Genomic DNA, 17,610 nt, shown 5'->3' with positions numbered 1-17,610 from the left:
CTGGAATAAGGGAGATACCAAAGAATCAATGGGAGTGTCCTTAGCTGTGACTCACAACATTGGGAATATGAAACCTGAAAAGGCAACCTCCTGTAGCCAGGCAGGAACTTCAGTGGGGAGATAGGGAGTTAGTGACACCAAGCCACCTACAAAACTTTCAACCACAAATGTATCCTGTCTACAAGAAATGCAGGGACAAGGGATGGAGCAGTGGCTAAAGGAATGCCCAACCAATACCCAGCCCAACTTGAGACCCATCCCATAGGCAAGCACCAATCCATGACACTATTTATTATACACTGTTACACTTACAGACAGGAGTTTAGCATGGCTCTCCTATGGGAGGCTCCACCTAGTAACTGACTGAAACAGATGCAGACATCCACAGCCAAACATTGAATGGAGCTTAGAGATTGTCTTAGGATTTTACTGTTCTGAACAAACTCCATGACTAAGTCAACTCTTGTAAGAACAAAATTTAATTGGGTTGTCTTTCGGGTTTAGAGGTTCAGTCCATTATCTTCAAAGCATGGCAGTGTCCCCGAAGGCATGATGCAGGAAGAGCTGAAAGTTCTACATCTTCATCTGAAGGATACTTGAATGCTGACTTCCAGGCAGCTAGGATGAGGATCCTAAACCCCATGCCCACCTTGACACTCTTCCTCCAAGAATACCATACATATTTGTTCTGGCTGATTTTATATAAGGGTTGAGGTTTAACAGTGATGAGTTTGTGTGTCAAGTTGACAAGCGATCAATTGTACTGGCTGGTTTTGTGTGTCAACTTGATACAAGCTGGAGTTATCAAAGAGAAAGGAGCTTCAGTTGGGGTAGTACCTCGATGAGATCCAGCTGAGGGGCATTTTCTCAGTTGGTGGTCAATGGGGAAGGGCCCATTGTGGGTGGTGCCATCCATGGGCTAGTAGTTTTGGGTTCTATAAAAGAGCAAGTTGAGCAAGTCAGGAGAAGCAAGCCAGTAAGAAACATCCCTCCATGGCCTCTGCATCAGCTCCTGCTTCCTGGCCTGCTTGAGTTCCACTCCTGACTTCCTTCAGTGATGAACAGCAATGTGGAAATGTAAGTTGAAGAAATGATTTCCTTCTCAGATTGATTCTTGATCATGATGTTTTGTCCAAGATTAGAAGCCCTAACTAAGACAAATTAGTATCAGCGCAGTGGGGTATTCCTGTGACAATCTGACCGTGTTTTTGGGGAGGACTGTAGAAGGACTTTGGAACTTTGGGCTAGAAGATCCATTCGGTGTTAAGAGCTCTGTGAGATGTTGTGTAGGAGCTTGAAAGATAATGTTGAGAACAGTGCAGAAGATGGAGGCCTGACTTGTGAAATTTCAGAGGTAAAATTAAAGACTCTTATCAGGGCTATTGCTATTTTGATTGTGAAGATTCTGTAGTTTTGGTTAGCTGGGGCTGAAGAATCAGCTGTGATTAACAAGATATCGGAACTACTACAATGAAAATTTTGCATTGCTGGGACTATTGATGCTGGTTAGCTGGAACTAAGAAATTCGTGGTTATTAGGAAGAGACCAGCATCATTGAGGTGAAATCTTCTGTGAAGTGATTTCTGAGAGCATAGAGGCTGTGTTCCAGAGATATCCAAGATCATACCTTGTGCTGTGGTTGGACATGGTAATGTGTAAGAGTCACCTATGTGGAACTGGTTTTAAAGGCATGAAGGGGTCACGAAGAACAGCTGAGGCTTAGCATTGTGGAAGGCCATTGGTGAAGGTGCAGCCTGAGTTGCAATTGATGGTTCAAGACTGAAGGCGTCAGGCAAAGGAGTTGAGACTTGGTACCATAAAGAGAGCCTATGAGATGTTATTGGTGAAGCCCGGTTGAAGCAGAAGATAGCAGTGTTTTGGAAATGTCAGTACCATGAGATGGCCGGCAAGAACAGCAGCAGCAGTGGAATACAGATATCTGGAGCCTAGACGACAAGGTGTGTGCTAAAAAGGGCAGAGCTGGAGGAATGACCCAAGCCTTTGGAGGAGCCCAGACATTGGACAGTTAGAGTTTCATTTTGCTTTTCATTGTGACTGTGCCCTAATATTTTTCCCTCTTGAAGTCAGGTATTTTATTGGAGCCCGCAGTTAAGAGACTTTGAATTTTTAAAAATCTTTGAATTTTAAAATATATTGTATATTTTAAAAGGAATAGACTTTTAAGATGGAAAGACTGTGGGACTTTTAAAGTTATTTAGGTCATGGGGATGACTAAGAAAGTAATGGTTGAGGCTTAATAGTGATGTGTTTGTGTGTCAAGTTGAAAAGGGGTCAATTGTACTGGCTGGTTTTATGTGTCAACTTGACACAGGCTGGAGTTATCACAGAGAAAGGAGCCTTCCTTGAGGAAATGCCTCCATTAGATCCAGCTGTGGAACATTTTCTCAGTTGGTGGTCTAGGGGGGAGGGCCCATTGTGGGTGGTGCCATCCCTGGGCTGGTAATCCTGGGTTCTATAAGAAAGCAAGGCGAGCAATTCAGAGGAAACAAGCCAGTAAGAAACATCCCCCCATGGCCTCTGCATCAGCTGCTGCTTCCTTACCAGCTTAAGTTCCAGGCCTGACTTCCTCTAGTGATGAACAGCAATGTGGATATATAAGCTGAATAAACCCTTTCCTCCCCAACTTGCTTCTTGGTCATGGTGTTTTTTCCAGGAATAGAAGCCCTGACTAAGACACTATTCCAACAAGCCTGGAACTCCAAATAATGATACTCCTTGGGCCAAGCTTATTCAACACCACAGGGACCATTACGGAAGAACAGAAAAGGGATCGTAGCCCTGAAGAGGATAGGAACCCCACAGGAAGACCATCAGAGCCAGATTATCTGGATCCTTGGGATTCTCAGAGACTGAACCACCAACCAACAAATATAAGGGCAGAACCTAGGCCTCCCTGCACGTATGTAACAGATAGGCAGCTTGGTTTTCAACTAGAGTTGGGGAAGAGGGGGCCATCCCAAAAGATGTTACTTGTACATGGGATATGTTCTTCCACATTGTGGGGGTGTGGGGCGTGCTCAGAGGACAGGGGGAGGTTGTGATGGGGGAAAATTGTGGAAGGGGTTACCAGGAGAGGGTCAGAGTTGTAAAGTGAATAAGTAAAAAAAAATAGATGATAGATAGATAGATAGATAGATAGATGATAAATAGAGAAAACAAAGATTAACGATCCAATGAATAATTCAATGATTAACTTCTCTGTGCCCTAATACCACTTATTATAACTGATATCCTATGTCAAAGACAGCTGTCATATTGGAATTCCAATATGCCCTAATGATGCCCTCAAGGTAGATTTAGTAACATTGATCACTGATAATAAATATTAATCGTGGGTAGGAACCTACTAACTCAAATTTCAGTCATAGGGATTAGACAGAGATGACCACATTCCCTTTAGGGGCTTTCCTGGAAGGGGGAGGGGAGTTTATATTTCAACTTAGGGGCAGCCAGCCATCATCTTTGCTGCTGTAAGCATGTAATACTACAGTATGTAAATGGAATGCAAAGTAGGAGGTGGGCAAATGTGTAATATCCTAATGTGTGGTGAAATAAAGCACATTTTAAAGCCATAAATGTGGATTTCTGAGTTCAAGGCCAGCCTGGTGTACAAAGTGAGTTCCAGGACAGACAGGGCTACAGAGAGAAACCCTGTCTCAAAAAAACAAAAAAACAAACAAAAAAAAGAATAAATGTATAAATCATCAGAAAAGAGGTAAATTTTCTGTATATTGTGAACAAGTTACTAGAATTCTTGGATCCCTGGGTATCCAACCAGGGCTAAGATAGGCTAAGATTCATATTTGCTACTTAGTATTTAATGAATACATGTTTCTCAGAAACATGTTTCAGTGCTTATTCTGTCCAGCAAATTGAACTCAGAATTAAGTTTAGAGCACACATTACTGACTATTCTCAACGGCTACACATATTGAACACGGTTATGTTAGTACAGTGGTACTATACTGTACATACCTTCAGAAGTGTGTACAATTTCCTAAAAAAATTAATTCATATAGTATGACTTAATTTTAGTTAGAAAATCAGAACAAAATAACACAATGTCTGTATTATTCAAGCATATAGTATATCCCAAATGATTAACTTGTAAAACTAAGATGATTATCTCCTGTAACTCTCAGTTTTATAAACTGTTTCAAAAGGTGGTTAGCAAAGAGACCTCATTCACTGGGATGCTACAATGTAAGCATTGTGGTCCCAGTGAGAAACTTGTTCTAAGCTGCTCTAATGACTTTATACACTTGGTCTAACAGCTCTGGAAGAAAAGCAGAACCATATTTGTAGAGCAGCAATATCAAGATGGAAAATTAATTTATTTTATTTTATTTTATTTTATATTTTGGTAGAACAAGGAGGGAAGAAATTAAAGGCAGAAAGGTGGTAGGCCATATGAGAGTGCTGTACACTCAGGTATGGGTTATAACCTACATGAAATGGCTTTTACTTTTTTTAATCATTTGGGATATGTAAGTAAAGAACTAATTGGTAATATATACTAGGCCTCCGATGTTAGAAAAAAGATAGCATTGTTTTACTGACATCCTTTCTCACTGTTGATTCCATTGTAGAAAATCTCTCTCCAAGTTATTTTGATATTCTAATCCAAGTGAATAGTACAGTAATACAAAGCAAACAAAAGACATCCTGGTGCTCACACCAATAGTTGGCTGAGAGCATTCATCTCTCAATTTGTCAGGCATTGGGAGAGCCTCTCAGGAGACAGCTATATCAAGCTCCTGTCAGCAAGCACTTGTTGGCATCCACAATAGCGTCTGGGTTTGGTGACTCTATATGGGATGGCTTCCCAGGTGGGATCCCAGGTGGGTCAGTCTCTGGATGGCCTTTCCTTCAGTTTCTGCTCCACATGTTGTCTCTTTATCTCCTCCAATGGGTATTTTGCTCCCCCTTCTAAGAAGGACTGAGTATCCATACTTTAGTTTTCCTTCTTGAGCTTCATTTGGTCTGTGAATTGTATCTTGCATATTCTGAGCTTCTAGGCTATGTAGTAGTGAGTGTATACCATGTGTGCTCTTTTGTGATTGGGTTACCTTACTCTAAACCACCAACCAAAGAGTACACATGGAGGGACCAATGGCTCCAGCTGTATATGTAACAGAGGATGGCCTTGTTGGACATCAATGGGAGGAGAGATCCTTGGTCCTAAAAAGGCTCAATGCCCCAGTATAGGGGAATGCCAGGACAGGGAAGCAGGAGTGGGTGGGTTGTAGAGAAGGGGGACAGGGATGTGAACTGGGGTTTTCAGAAGGGAAACCAGAAAAGGGGATAACATTTTAAATGTAAATAAAGAAAATATTTAATAATAATAATAATAATAATAATAATAATAATAATAATAATAATAAAGACTTCATGGGAGACTCTTCTGTTTCTGCTCTGCAGAATAGTTCTCAATGAGTCTAAAGTGAGTTCTACTTTCACTTCTAAATCAGTAGAATGACTCAATGACTGGCTTATGTGATTCTTAGTTGTCTTCCTTTGTGTTATATGACTCTCAAGTTACAGAACAGTAGGAAGAGCTTAAGGAGCTTGAGTCAGATCAGGGATCAGCTCTTGAGCCTGCAAAATACTTCAAGAAGCTGCCTTAGATGTTTTTAAAACCAAAACCTCTTTCTACAAAGTACTCTTAAGCCTTTGCTGTACAAGACCATTTCTCTAGTATCTGTGAGGGAAGTTGGAAGACACATGGAGCAGAATAAATGTATGTATGTGTGAAAAGGTACAGCCTTGTTCCACTGTCTCGACTTCATCTTATTCTCTCTATTGGTTCCCACCACAGGACTATTTCTATTCTCTCTCTGGATCTAGTTAACCTCCCTTCACCTGGAATGGGACTAGCTCAAGGTTGCTACTCCCAAAAGACTATTTGGCATCAACATGATCCTTTTTCTTGTCTCCTGCTCAGGCTGTGTTTAATAATATAGTTTTCTCTCTGGAATGACTTTCTGTAATAACACTTATTTTTCTTGGCTCACTTCCCATAGGCTTAAGTCTATTTTTCTCTTCTCTAGACTCGAGTTTTAAGATTCTTACAAAACTGAGGATGTGGCTCAGTGGTAAAGTGTTAGTCTACCAGGCAAAAGGCCACAGGCAGGAAGAACAAGATGACAAAGAAGATAAAGTTAGATAGATAGATAGATAGACAGATAGATAGATAGTTAGACTATATAGTGAGACAGTGTTTCAAAAATCTCCAAATCATCTAACAAATGAAATAAACTTAAAAAAAAAAAACAGAAAATGCAATATTCTTACAAAGTCCATCAAGACAGGCCTAGTTCATGTTCTTTTTTTTTTTTTGTACTGACACCTACAGATATATCTACAGCCTTCCTCCCTAAGCTGAAGGTTGTGACGATTTTGCTTGTTTTGTTTTATTTCCTGTATGGCTTGCCCTCCAGTCTTGACCAAGGGAAGCTACACTGGGGTCCTCTGTTAAAATCTTCCAGTAGGACCTTTTCCAACCTCACTTCCTCTTTATGTTATACAGTATCACACTGTCATTCATTACTGATATCAAATGATGAAAGATCTCCACTCTGTGACAAAGATATAATTGTCAGGTATAAGGCTCAGCATGATCTCTAACATAAGAACTTCCAGTGGCCCTTCTGAAGCCACTGAATGACAAATATAGAAAACTTCCTAGGTTGTGACTGAAACAAGCAAACCAAAGAACCAGTCAGTCATAATGGGTGCTTAAAAAGGGAAAGCTAGAATGTGTTAAGTGCCTCATCCTTCAACATGCACTGACTTCATCAATCTATTGCCTTTGGTACAGGCTGCATGCTTGTGTTTCCAGAATTCATTTGCTGAAATCCTGAATGCCCATGGCTTCAAGAGCCTGGGATTTCAAGATGTAGTTGGCTTTTGAAGTTGGAAATGTCATGATGGGACTTATATCTCTCTAAGAGACTATGGAGGTACTGAAGAAATGGCTCAGTGAGGTTCCGAAGCAGAAATGATTGAGTACGTTTTGCTCTTCTAGAGGATCTGAGCTAGGTTCCCAGCACTTGCATTTACAGCTTAGAATCACCTGTAACCACAGCTCCAAGGGATCTGGTGCCCCTTTCTGATCTTAAGAGGTGCTTGCATTTGTTTGTATACTGAAGGGACCAGTATTGGCTAAACACACCCCAAGACCAAGTACTCAGCCCAGAAGAGAATTTTTTTTTTACCCCAGAGAGATAAAAGGCAAGGAATAAGTGACAAAGAAAGGGGAAAGGAACAAAGGACAAAGGAAAGGAAATATTATCCAGGAGGAATAAAGGACAACCATTGAATTGAGAGAAAACAGGCATGGCTCATAGGCAATTGTCAGGTTATAAATTGAAAGGAGGAAACCTTGTGTTAGGATGAGGTGTTTAATTTTGGTTGGGCCTTTTAGTGAGGGAAGAAAATGATGTCTTTTCACTGCAGGACTTCAATAGCTTTTTTTAGCTGGACCTTGGTAGGCAGTCTCAGGAGGACAGAGTGGCCAAATAAGGAAATAGTTGGTGGCTAGTTTTAGGAATGCAATCTAATTGGCTTTAAAAAAAAAAAAAAAAACAAGACAGAGGAAATTAGAAAGCTGCCAAATCATGTTTACTAGTCCTGGACCAGCTAGAGTCCCTTCATGTATACTGCCATATAAGTCACACACATACACAGTAGTGTTTATGTAGTTAAGAATTTAATATTATATTCCTAAACACACACACACACCAATTAATGAAAGAGACCACAAATTTGAAAATGAGCAAGGAGGAGTTTATTAGAGGAATTAGGAAAGGAAAGGGAGGGGGAAATGTTAAAACAATATTATAATCTCAAAAATATGCATTTTAAAAAACACAAAGCTATCTTTAAAAAGAGAAAAATAAAATAGAATGGAGGTATTGATCTCATCTTCCCTTTCTCCATCATGTTTCAGCATACCAAGAAAGATCACCATCTTCTCAATAGGAATATGGTACTTCCTAAAATCCAACTATACAAGGGCTTTGAAATTGAACTTCCCAGACAATAGAATTAGAGACAAAAATCTTTGTTATTTAGACCATTCCCCCCTTTAGTTTTCTAGAGCATCCTCAAATTTGTTATGAAAGTGAAAGCAATGGCTCATTGCTCAGAATTCTTATCTGGAAATTGGCAGAGCTTAGGAGTCCTCAAGAAGCTGAGCCCATTAACTTTGCGGAAGTGAACTGATATAAAAGTTTAGACGTGAGTGCTTCTGGTGGCAGAGAATAGTTACTGAATAATTCTAAATGTTTTAGTTATGCATTGCCTTCTAGAGCTGAGTATGTCTAAGTGGAAGCATTGAATTGAAGGTCATCTGTGATACACGCGCTGAGTATAAACAAAGTGATTGTCACATATCTTGAAATGATTGCTTTCGGTCATGTGCCATGCCTGTTGAAGTCATGTAGACCTATGGAAACTGGGAGTTTTGGTGTATGACACTAATCAGATGAACAGACTAAAGAAGGAACAGGACAGAAGAAGTTGACAATAGTGAGCTTCAATGATACAACACAGAATGTGTCTGCACATTATATTTAAGGAGTACAAGTTTATTTTGGCTCACAGCTCAATAGTAGCATCCCTCTTGGTGGGAGATGAGCAGCAAGTGGGACTTCAGGCAGTTGCTCACAATAGATCCCCATCAGGAAACAGCTGAATGGTATGTTCAGCTCACCTTCTTCTTCTTATACCATCCAGGATGTCAGCTCACAGAATTTGTACTCTCCCACACATAGAGTCTTCTCACCTCAGTCAACTCAATCTAGAAACTCTCACAGACTCGCCCAGAGGTTTATTACTATGGTGATTCCGAGTCCCATCAAACTGATCACTCCATCTCCGTTAATTTTAATTGATATTACTATGCATCATCTCAATCACCAGTGATTTTTCCCCCTCACTGTATTTGAATCCCTTTGTATTGTTCCTTTCATTTTAGTTTACATCACAGTTAAGAATTGTTTTAACCTCAAAATTCAGGAGATTGTAAATTTGTCAAGAGAGGCGGTGCTGTGCATAACTTATCGTAGCTCAGAGTGATGCACGCATTGTCACTTCAGTGACGATCAGCTTCATCTAACTGGTTTGGATTTAGCCTAAACGCCTGTACTTTCCCAGACTGGACTGCATATGCTTTCTTACAGATGAGCCAGCATCACTTGCTTATGCTCCTTTACGCCTGTACTCATCAGCACTGCATCATCATTCAGCACTGCATCCATCAGCCATAGGGTTTGACTGAATCTTACAAATGCAAGGCAGGTTCCACATAGCATATGAGTGTATTTTAAGGCCGATAGTAACATTTACTGAATGTCACTGGTTGCAGTGACAAAAATTAAGACTTGCTTGGCAATGCTGGCAACAGACATAAAATCTGGAGACGACGTCCTTCCCTTCCCGCACATTGATATAATTTGCAAGTATAGGTACCGCCATGGTTTTGTTTGGGAATGCATCTTACTTCTGGTTACGTTGGCATTTTTAATTGCTTTCCTCTTTACCAGCTGGCATATTGCACAATGCACAGTTGGTCTTCACTATTCATGGTAGTTCATGGTATTCGTGGTAGTTATGTTCAAGAAGTAACTGAAAATGCTGAATGAGTGAATGGTGAGCCACTGCTGCTAGTCATTCCTGTTCATCACCCATCTCAGGATGTTGGACAACTGGTGGAGATCTAAAGCTGGATGTACGTGTTTAAACATATCGTGTCTCATACGTATGCCTGCCTTGTTAACTGGATGGTAACCCTTGCCTAAGGAAATATATCTAGCACTAGTGTTTTCTTCGAAGCACATCTATCACTATCATCTTGTGTATAGGTCACTAAACATCATTTCAGAAATATAGTTTTGAACTGGCCTTTCCTGGGAATGTACAGGTTGGAGAGTCAAGCTCATTACCATTCTGTGAATTTCTGGACTCATCACACAAGCGCTGCCATTGTCATTTCTAAAATTATTATTTAACATGTAGATGGACTAACAATTAGAATATATTTATTATGTGAAAAAAATCTATCTTGTTGACAAGTATTGTCAATGAAAAGAAAACAACAGATATGAAATCGGTGTATATTGTTGAAACATGTATGTAATAATGATTTTTTTTTGGTTATGCTAGAAATTCCACCGGAGTCAAACATAATACCTCATATTAGCTATTTCATGAGGTTAAATTTTGTTTATTAATTTCCCTATTATTCTATCTACTTGCATTTTTTTATTATTGGTAAGAAACAAACTTTTTAACAGTGCCAAGAGGTGGCTCAGTGTGTAAAAGAATTTACTATTCTTACATAGTATCCTGGCTTGGCTTCCAGCAACCACATATTGGATGACACCATCTCTAATTCCAGTTTCAGGGGAACCAACATTCCACTTTTGGTGTCTACAAGCACCAGACCTACACACATGGTGTGCACAGACAAATGCAGACAAAATACTTGCCTATAAAATTTTTAAAATAAAAATTTTAGTAGTTCCATATATAATTGCTATTGTGCACTCTAAACTTCTAATTGCATACTTTTGTCTCTCTGAAAAGCAACACTCCTGTGTTCTACATTAATTAATTCACACTTAACCTAAATAAGCTCAATTTAGCATTCTATCTGCTAACCTATCCTCTAATCCTCATTCAACAACCTCCCTCTTGTTTAGTTCATTCTTCTATCTTGGCCCTTGGAATTTAGCACGTATTTGTCCTTTCTAAAATAGTAATACCTATATTTATATATTTTTTGCCAACTTCAGTATCTAGCACAATTTCTAGCCTGTCAAATAGGCAAATGAGATGGGCTGAAATAAAATGTGGGCAAGAAATTCATTTCAAACTTGAAGAAGAAGAATGTTAACTCAAACAGGAAATGCAAAGAGCTTGAACAAACTAGAGTGTAGTACGACTAAGTGAGAAATTACAATAAAAAATAAAGTCCAGAATTGACTTATTTAAGAAAGAAAAACTTCTGTGTGCACAAATATTAGGGAAGCAATGCTTAAACTTTTCATGTAGTAAAAGTTAGATGATTCAGCAGCATAACACAATTATTTTAAAAGCTAAAATCATGCTAGAATATATTAATAGAAGCTGGTCTAGTTTATCATAATAATCTTGCTTCCATATTTGGCAATAATCAAGTCTTTGCTGAAGTATTTATGAAAGTTGTGGAGAATTTGGATTCCATTCAAGGAAGAGCAATAAAATGAAAATGAGAATACAGAAAGATGAAAGGGACTCTGGGACTCTGCCGGGGTCAGAGGGCACCAAAGAGGACCATGGATTAAAAGTTGTCACAGATCTCAGCCCAATACTTGGCACAAGACTCAATAAAACATCACTTGATTAATTAAAGTACTTAAATTAATGCCTAAAGGCCAGAGACTAATAGTCATACATTATTAGTTCACTGGCCAAAGCTGCATGAAATAAATTAAAGTTCTAGAAATACATTTGGGGTAATTTAAAAGAGTCTTCTGGCTCTTGCAAATGATAAAATACTATAACAAACTTCAGCAATAGAACATGAATTGCATCCATTCTTATTGGAGACAGTTAGAAAAGATGATTCTTTGAGCTGCATGAGTGCAGCCTACCCAGGGATATCTGGGATGCTTGTCCTTCTGGACTTCTTACCCAGATTTTCAATGCTTATTGATTGAGACATCAGCTACTGTTTTGTTTAAACAGTTTAAACTGTGCACATCATAATCATTTTTATATTTCTAACTTTTGCCTCCACACAGAAACAAGTGTGTCCACTTGACATGTTTTATGGGATTTTTGCCTGATGGAGATTTAAACTGAGATACAAAAAAAAATAGATATAGATTGATTCCATTTCTTGAACAAACAGTAGCACTAACAAGTTCCTAGAACCAATTTTTAACCTGAATTCTGAGGATGGTGTTTTTAAATGTTTTATAACATATCCCTCTTTTATTCTTTATTGGCATTTTTTTTTCACAGATGCACACCGTTGCTGCTCATTGGAACTTACAGGAAGTAAGAGAAAAAAATGGGGATTCAGGAACATTTCTTCTTATTCACAGATTTTAAATTAGTCTACTGCATTTATCTAGATAGCTGATTTTTTTTTTCAAAAGCTATTGATTTTCATGCCTATTGAATGCCATGTTCTTCCATGGTGCTGGGGCCCAGTTGGCTTTCATGGGGAGTAAATAAGATTTGCTTACAAGAAGCCTGTTTTGAAATGCTCTTAGAAAAAGATTATGGGGAGATTATATATGTACTGAATCGAGTCAGTAGCAGATGAGAAAAATCCCATCCGCCTGTGTCTGAATGTGAATATCCAAGGTGTGCAGGGCTTCTTCAGAGTTGTAGCAGACTGGGGCAGCATTACCTGATACACAGGAATGGTAACTAACTTGATGAGACAGATAACCCATATGTGGAAGAGATTCAACTGTGGGCCACAGCTCAAATGCAGTGATGCACACCAATGTGTAAATACCTACCCTCGTGCTTACTTAATGCTGAAGAAATAGAAGCTGTTAAAATTTACCTCTTTACAATAATAGGTAGTAACAAGAATAAGGAGAAAACAGAGGGGAGAGAGAGAGAGAGAGAGAGAGAGAGAGAGAGAGAGAGAGAGAGAGAGAGAGAGAGAGAGAGAGAGGATCCAAGCATAATGGCTGGATGTGGAACAATTTATGCAAAGATTCACTGAGAAGGAGGCTTTTACCCAAGCATCTGAAATAGCTGAGATGATGATCCAATGATGATCCAGGTAATTTTACTGTGAAGAAAATAGATTCACCCCCAAAATTCTGAAAAACACTCATGGAATGTCGGAGGCATTGCAGAGAATCAGGGCAGGGAGCTGGGCAGTGTGGCTAGATCATAGCCTGCAAAGGACAAAATGACAAGACAGAGAAGCCAAAGACATGCTAACAGCTAGGAAGCCAGACGCTCCATGGGATCTATAACACATTAAGCAGTTTGACATTTATTCTCAATGAGTTAGAAAAGTATTTGAGACTTTTGGGGGAGAGGTGTGAATTAGCTGGCAAATGTCCCAGGTTCCTCGTCTGTGTTAAGAACAGGCTCTAAGGAGACCAAAGGCAAAAATAGGATAAGAGTTAAATTACCAAAACAGTCCAGGCAATAACCGGTGCCATTCAGGTAGAGTGGTTACACCCTGGGTCCACTGGAAAGCAGAATCAATGGAACTTGCTGGCAAGCCATATCAATTTACTTTTATATATGTAATGTACTATAACAATGTAATCAGAGCATTAAGTTTCTCAGAGTCTTAGTATAATTTGTTCAATTTAAGAACACTATCTACATTGTACTGAACAGGCTGTGAAGGATAAATGAGAAGTGTGAATGGGGTGCAGACATCAGGATGCCAAGCAAACAGTGCTTGGCTCCAATAAGATGCCTTCAACCTTTATCAGTATGTTTTTGACTCCTTTGTATGTTTTGTGTGAAAGCACATATTCACTCTTACCAGTATGTCTACCTTGTAGCCTATAGGCTGAATATATCTCAGAATATCTACAAACACACTCAACACATTGGTTGAAGACAACGTTCTGTCAAAAGGTATCCCTGCAAGTCAAATGCAAACATGGCAAATGAAATTAAATTTTTTGTTGTTTTAAATAGGAAAGTACAGAATCTTTAATTAATTGCAAGGTCTATTGAAAGTTAATGCAGAGCCCTCGAATTTATTTCTAATGTGATGTTTCTTCAACTTCAGAATGAAGGTTCTAACTGGTTGACTTTTGAATCCTTCCAGATATAAGCACTGAAACTTACCAGGGTGGGTTTTGAAAATGTGCTCTCTGAATTTTAAAGGTTTCCTTTAAAGAAACATATGCTCTCCCAGCTGTCTATGTCTAATAAAGCAACCACTGACAGAAGGGAGTAAAAAGAAATGGAATGTAGCATTTCAGAGGTGCCCCACACACACTGAGGACTTGGCCATATGAATGCAGTTGATGATGGTTAACAGGAAAATGGGAATCATGGGAAAATGAGAGCCCCTACCGATGTGTGCAGGATTCCTGACTTCTAGGTGCAAAACTATTTACAACACATAAGTAGGAAGCCAGAAAAATCATGGGTTATTAAAGTAAAACAAACAGTGAGTTGTTTCAGTTATGGATAAAGTATTGGTAAGAAGTTGTTGTGAGAATTTGCAGTGTTGGGGGTCTCTGTTACAGTGTCTGTGTGTTATGTAGGGTGGTGGGCGCATGAGTATCACCTGTGCAAGAAAAAAGTCGAATGTATTACAACAGTTTATACTGTTTTCACCTGAATATTTTAGGTAAATTCAGAGTGGTCCAAAGTTTTAAAAGAAGGAAAAAGCATTAAACCGACTAATAACTAACATAGTTTCAAATTGGTTTGGTAAAGTAAATAAAACATTTTTTTTCACATAACACCTGGCATTTATTAATCATACGATTTACCTTTCAAGGGCAGTTTGGTTTTAGACCACAGATAATTCCAATCTTACTTTACCATAAATATGACAACGTTAACAGGACTACTGGGACCCCTAAAATGGAATATAGATTCTTCCACCTAGTCTTGTCTTTCTAGACACTCTTCCCTAAATCAGGCAATGTTGGAACAAGAATATTAAAATTCCAGAAAACTTTACTAAATGTTCCCTTCACAATCCTCTGCAGAGTTGGTTTAAAATACAGTTTCCTTTGCCATATGTGAACCCTCCCACCTTCTGGGTAGGACCCAGAAATCTCACTTTCAGATCTTTGAATTCTAATTTTTTTTACAAAGAAAATTCAAAAGCCATGGGAGATAACATAACTGAACATAGGAGATAACATAAACAAATAATTCAAATTGTTTTCTTTTGCTTTGCTTGCATGCAAATTATGTGGACTTACATTCATATCACTGGGTCATATTTTGAAGATCATGTTTTTAAAAAAACCTAGATGAAATACATAAAGTTTTGAATCACTATTTTTATTTGACCCAGCATTTGTAATTTTTTTCTGGAGTGTTTTAAGACACAGGAAAGTATTTACAAAAAAGCTGTTTCAATGATATAACATGAAGTTCAGACCTGGTACTTGTAACAGTGAAGGAAAAGAGCAGACAGCATAAAAAACCAAAGGAAAGGGTATGAGAATTTCCGTAAAATCAAAGAAAAGGTTTAGTGAGGCAACATTACCCATTTGGAAATGGAAGTGTCTCTGTGTGTGTGTGTGTGTGTGTGTGTGAGAGAGAGAGAGAGAGAGAGAGAGAGAGAGAGAGAGAGAGAGAGAGAGAAGAGGAGAGGAGAGGAGAGGAGAGGAGAGGAGAGGAGAGGAGAGGAGAGGAGAGGAGAGGAGAGGAGAGGAGACAGACAGAGAGAGACACAGCAACACAGAGATAAGAGTTTGTGTGTGTGTGTGTGTGTGTGTGTGTGTGTGTGTGTGTGTGTACATATCAATGTATGTGTTTAAGAATTTTGGGTCACAATAATACTATTAGAAACAGAAGAAACAACTACAAGACTCTAAAGCTGTGATGTATATGAAACCAGGTATGATCTATGGCAACTTAATTTTCAAAAGGAATAAAAATGTTGAGGCATTTCTCACCTGTTCCCAGAGTCTGTGTCGTTGACTCTGTGCCATCTCAGCCCCAGCACCCAAGGGCACGTGGCGTCAGGTAGCAAGTAGTCCAGAGCACAGGCAACAGGTAGAGCCCGCTAGAGGACAGTTATGCTAGCTTCCTGTTTACAAGCATAACAGAGTATCGATAACGATGTCATGCATTGGTGCTTGTCCATGGGATGGGTTTCAAGTTGAGCTGGTTACTGGTTGGCCGTTTGTCAGTTCCTGTTGCGGAATTTCTTTTAGATAGGACAAATTTTGGGTCAAAGTTTTGTGTGTTGGTTGGGTTATCCCTCCACTGGAGATTCTACCTGGCTACAGGAGGGGGTGGGGCTTTTCAGGTTCCATGGCCACACTGTTGGCATCATGCATGAGGGTAGGGATTGGGGGGATCTTTAGGAAGTCCCAGAGATGTTAGATGGGGGAGGCTGTCAGGAATCAACAAAATTATCTTTTCGGTTGGGAGGCCACCACAACCTGTGGTGAACTGTACTAAAAGGTCACAAAATTAGGAAAGTTGAGAACCATGGATATAAAGGATCCTTGTTCCAGGAAGGCTCAGTATATGATCACAGAATTATTGATTAGAGTTAAAGATCAATGGGCTAGCAACACAAGGACCCAGTATGGAATACAGCTTATTCACATAAGGGTTAGCATCAGGCTATGGGGGTGGGGGGTGGGGGGTATTGTTCTCATGAGCATAACAGCACATACTGCATACTTGGGAATCTTCCAAGGCTGGCAAGGTTTTCAGAGGAGCATATTATCAAGGAATACAGAGAGCTGGGCAGAGCAGAGGGTGTGAGTGCCAGGGAAGCATCTTGAAAGGGGCCGGCCTGGCTTATAACTATTCTCAGTCCCCTTAAACTTGTCCTCCCTAAACACAGCCTCATTGTTCTCATAAACTGGACTCTGAACCTGCGGCTTCATGCTCTGAGAACCTTCTCTTGAAATGCCTGACAATCTTATCTTTTAATTTGTGTTGAAGGTATCCTCTGGTAAAGCCCTGGAGAATGGCCTAGGACATAGAAGCTTGCCCCGTCCTGTGCCTTCTTACCTCCACTTCCATGAGCCACTGCCTCCTCCACCCCTGAACAAAGGCTATTCCAACTTTCACTACATGCCTGGACATAAACTCACTCTCTCTGTCTCTCTCTCTCTCTCTCTCTCTCTGTCTCTCTGTCTCTGTCTCTCTCTCTCTCTCTCTCTCTCTCTCTCTCTCTCTCTCTCTGTGTCTGTGTGTGTGTGTGTGTCTGTGTGTGTGTGTGTGTGTGTGTCTGTGTGTGTGTTTCCCTCTCTTTATGAGTGTGTGAGGTGAGGATAACTGGAGTTGTGGGCCAAACAAGGGCATCTGTGAGAACTTTGCATTTGCCTGCCTGTGTTCATTCATATAACACAGCATTCACTGTTAAAATCCATGTGTGTCTGTGAGTGTGTGTGTCTCTGTGTATGTGTGTTTGTGCACATGTGTGTGTATATGTGTGTGTGCATATGTGGTGTGTGTGTCTGTGTGTATATTAATTTAAGAGATAAATCACAGAAGAAATAAAAAGCTTTCTCCCCTGTTCCTTTACATAGAACATTAGAGCTTTGTGCTGTCCCTCACAGATCCTGGGTCTGGACCCTGATATGAAGGATTCATACCTCACAGAGAAGAGCTAGAAACGGTGGTGCCAGTGAGCAGTGAGGCGGCACATCAGGGAGATAGGGAGAATGGATGGCTACCTTGAGGTTGCAGGGGCTGAGGGACTTTACATTCTGAGCAGTTGCCAAGGTAGCCTTTGTGAGAGACCGGGAGGGTGTCCCATCAAGGTTCCAAATGGAACCAGACCAAAGTTTTCATGATTGCCCTGAACATGACAATGATAACCCTCTTTCCTGACGAAGGCCCCTGCTGAGGGTACCAGACAGAAACACTGCAAGGGTCGTATAAGTTGGTACA

General features: G+C 39.8%; 2 long non-coding RNA genes across 3 annotated transcripts in view; one reads left to right on the top strand and one right to left on the bottom strand.

Moving 5' to 3' along the window:
- 4930525C09Rik (RIKEN cDNA 4930525C09 gene) overlaps nt 1–17,396 on the bottom strand; it is a 38,931-nt gene extending 21,535 nt beyond the window's left edge. Inside the window, exons 1-3 of one of the 2 annotated variants that reach the window (NR_130992.1) lie at nt 17,313–17,396; nt 15,651–15,904; nt 12,805–12,932 (exon numbers count right to left, since the gene is read on the bottom strand). This is a non-coding gene — a long non-coding RNA (RIKEN cDNA 4930525C09 gene). Of the gene's footprint in view, nt 1–12,804; nt 12,933–15,650; nt 15,905–17,312 lie in introns of those variants that run through there. The other variant, NR_130993.1, reaches the window with a different exon arrangement.
- Gm10754 (predicted gene 10754) overlaps nt 1–17,610 on the top strand; it is a 285,677-nt gene that overhangs the window by 234,923 nt on the left and 33,144 nt on the right. The window lies entirely within an intron of this gene.

This window comes from Mus musculus, chromosome 10 (assembly GCF_000001635.26).
Source record: "Mus musculus strain C57BL/6J chromosome 10, GRCm38.p6 C57BL/6J".
Classification (NCBI taxonomy): domain Eukaryota; kingdom Metazoa; phylum Chordata; class Mammalia; order Rodentia; family Muridae; genus Mus; species Mus musculus.
The sequence above is the reverse complement of the archived record's forward strand: the minus strand, read 5'-3'. Positions and strand labels throughout refer to the sequence as shown.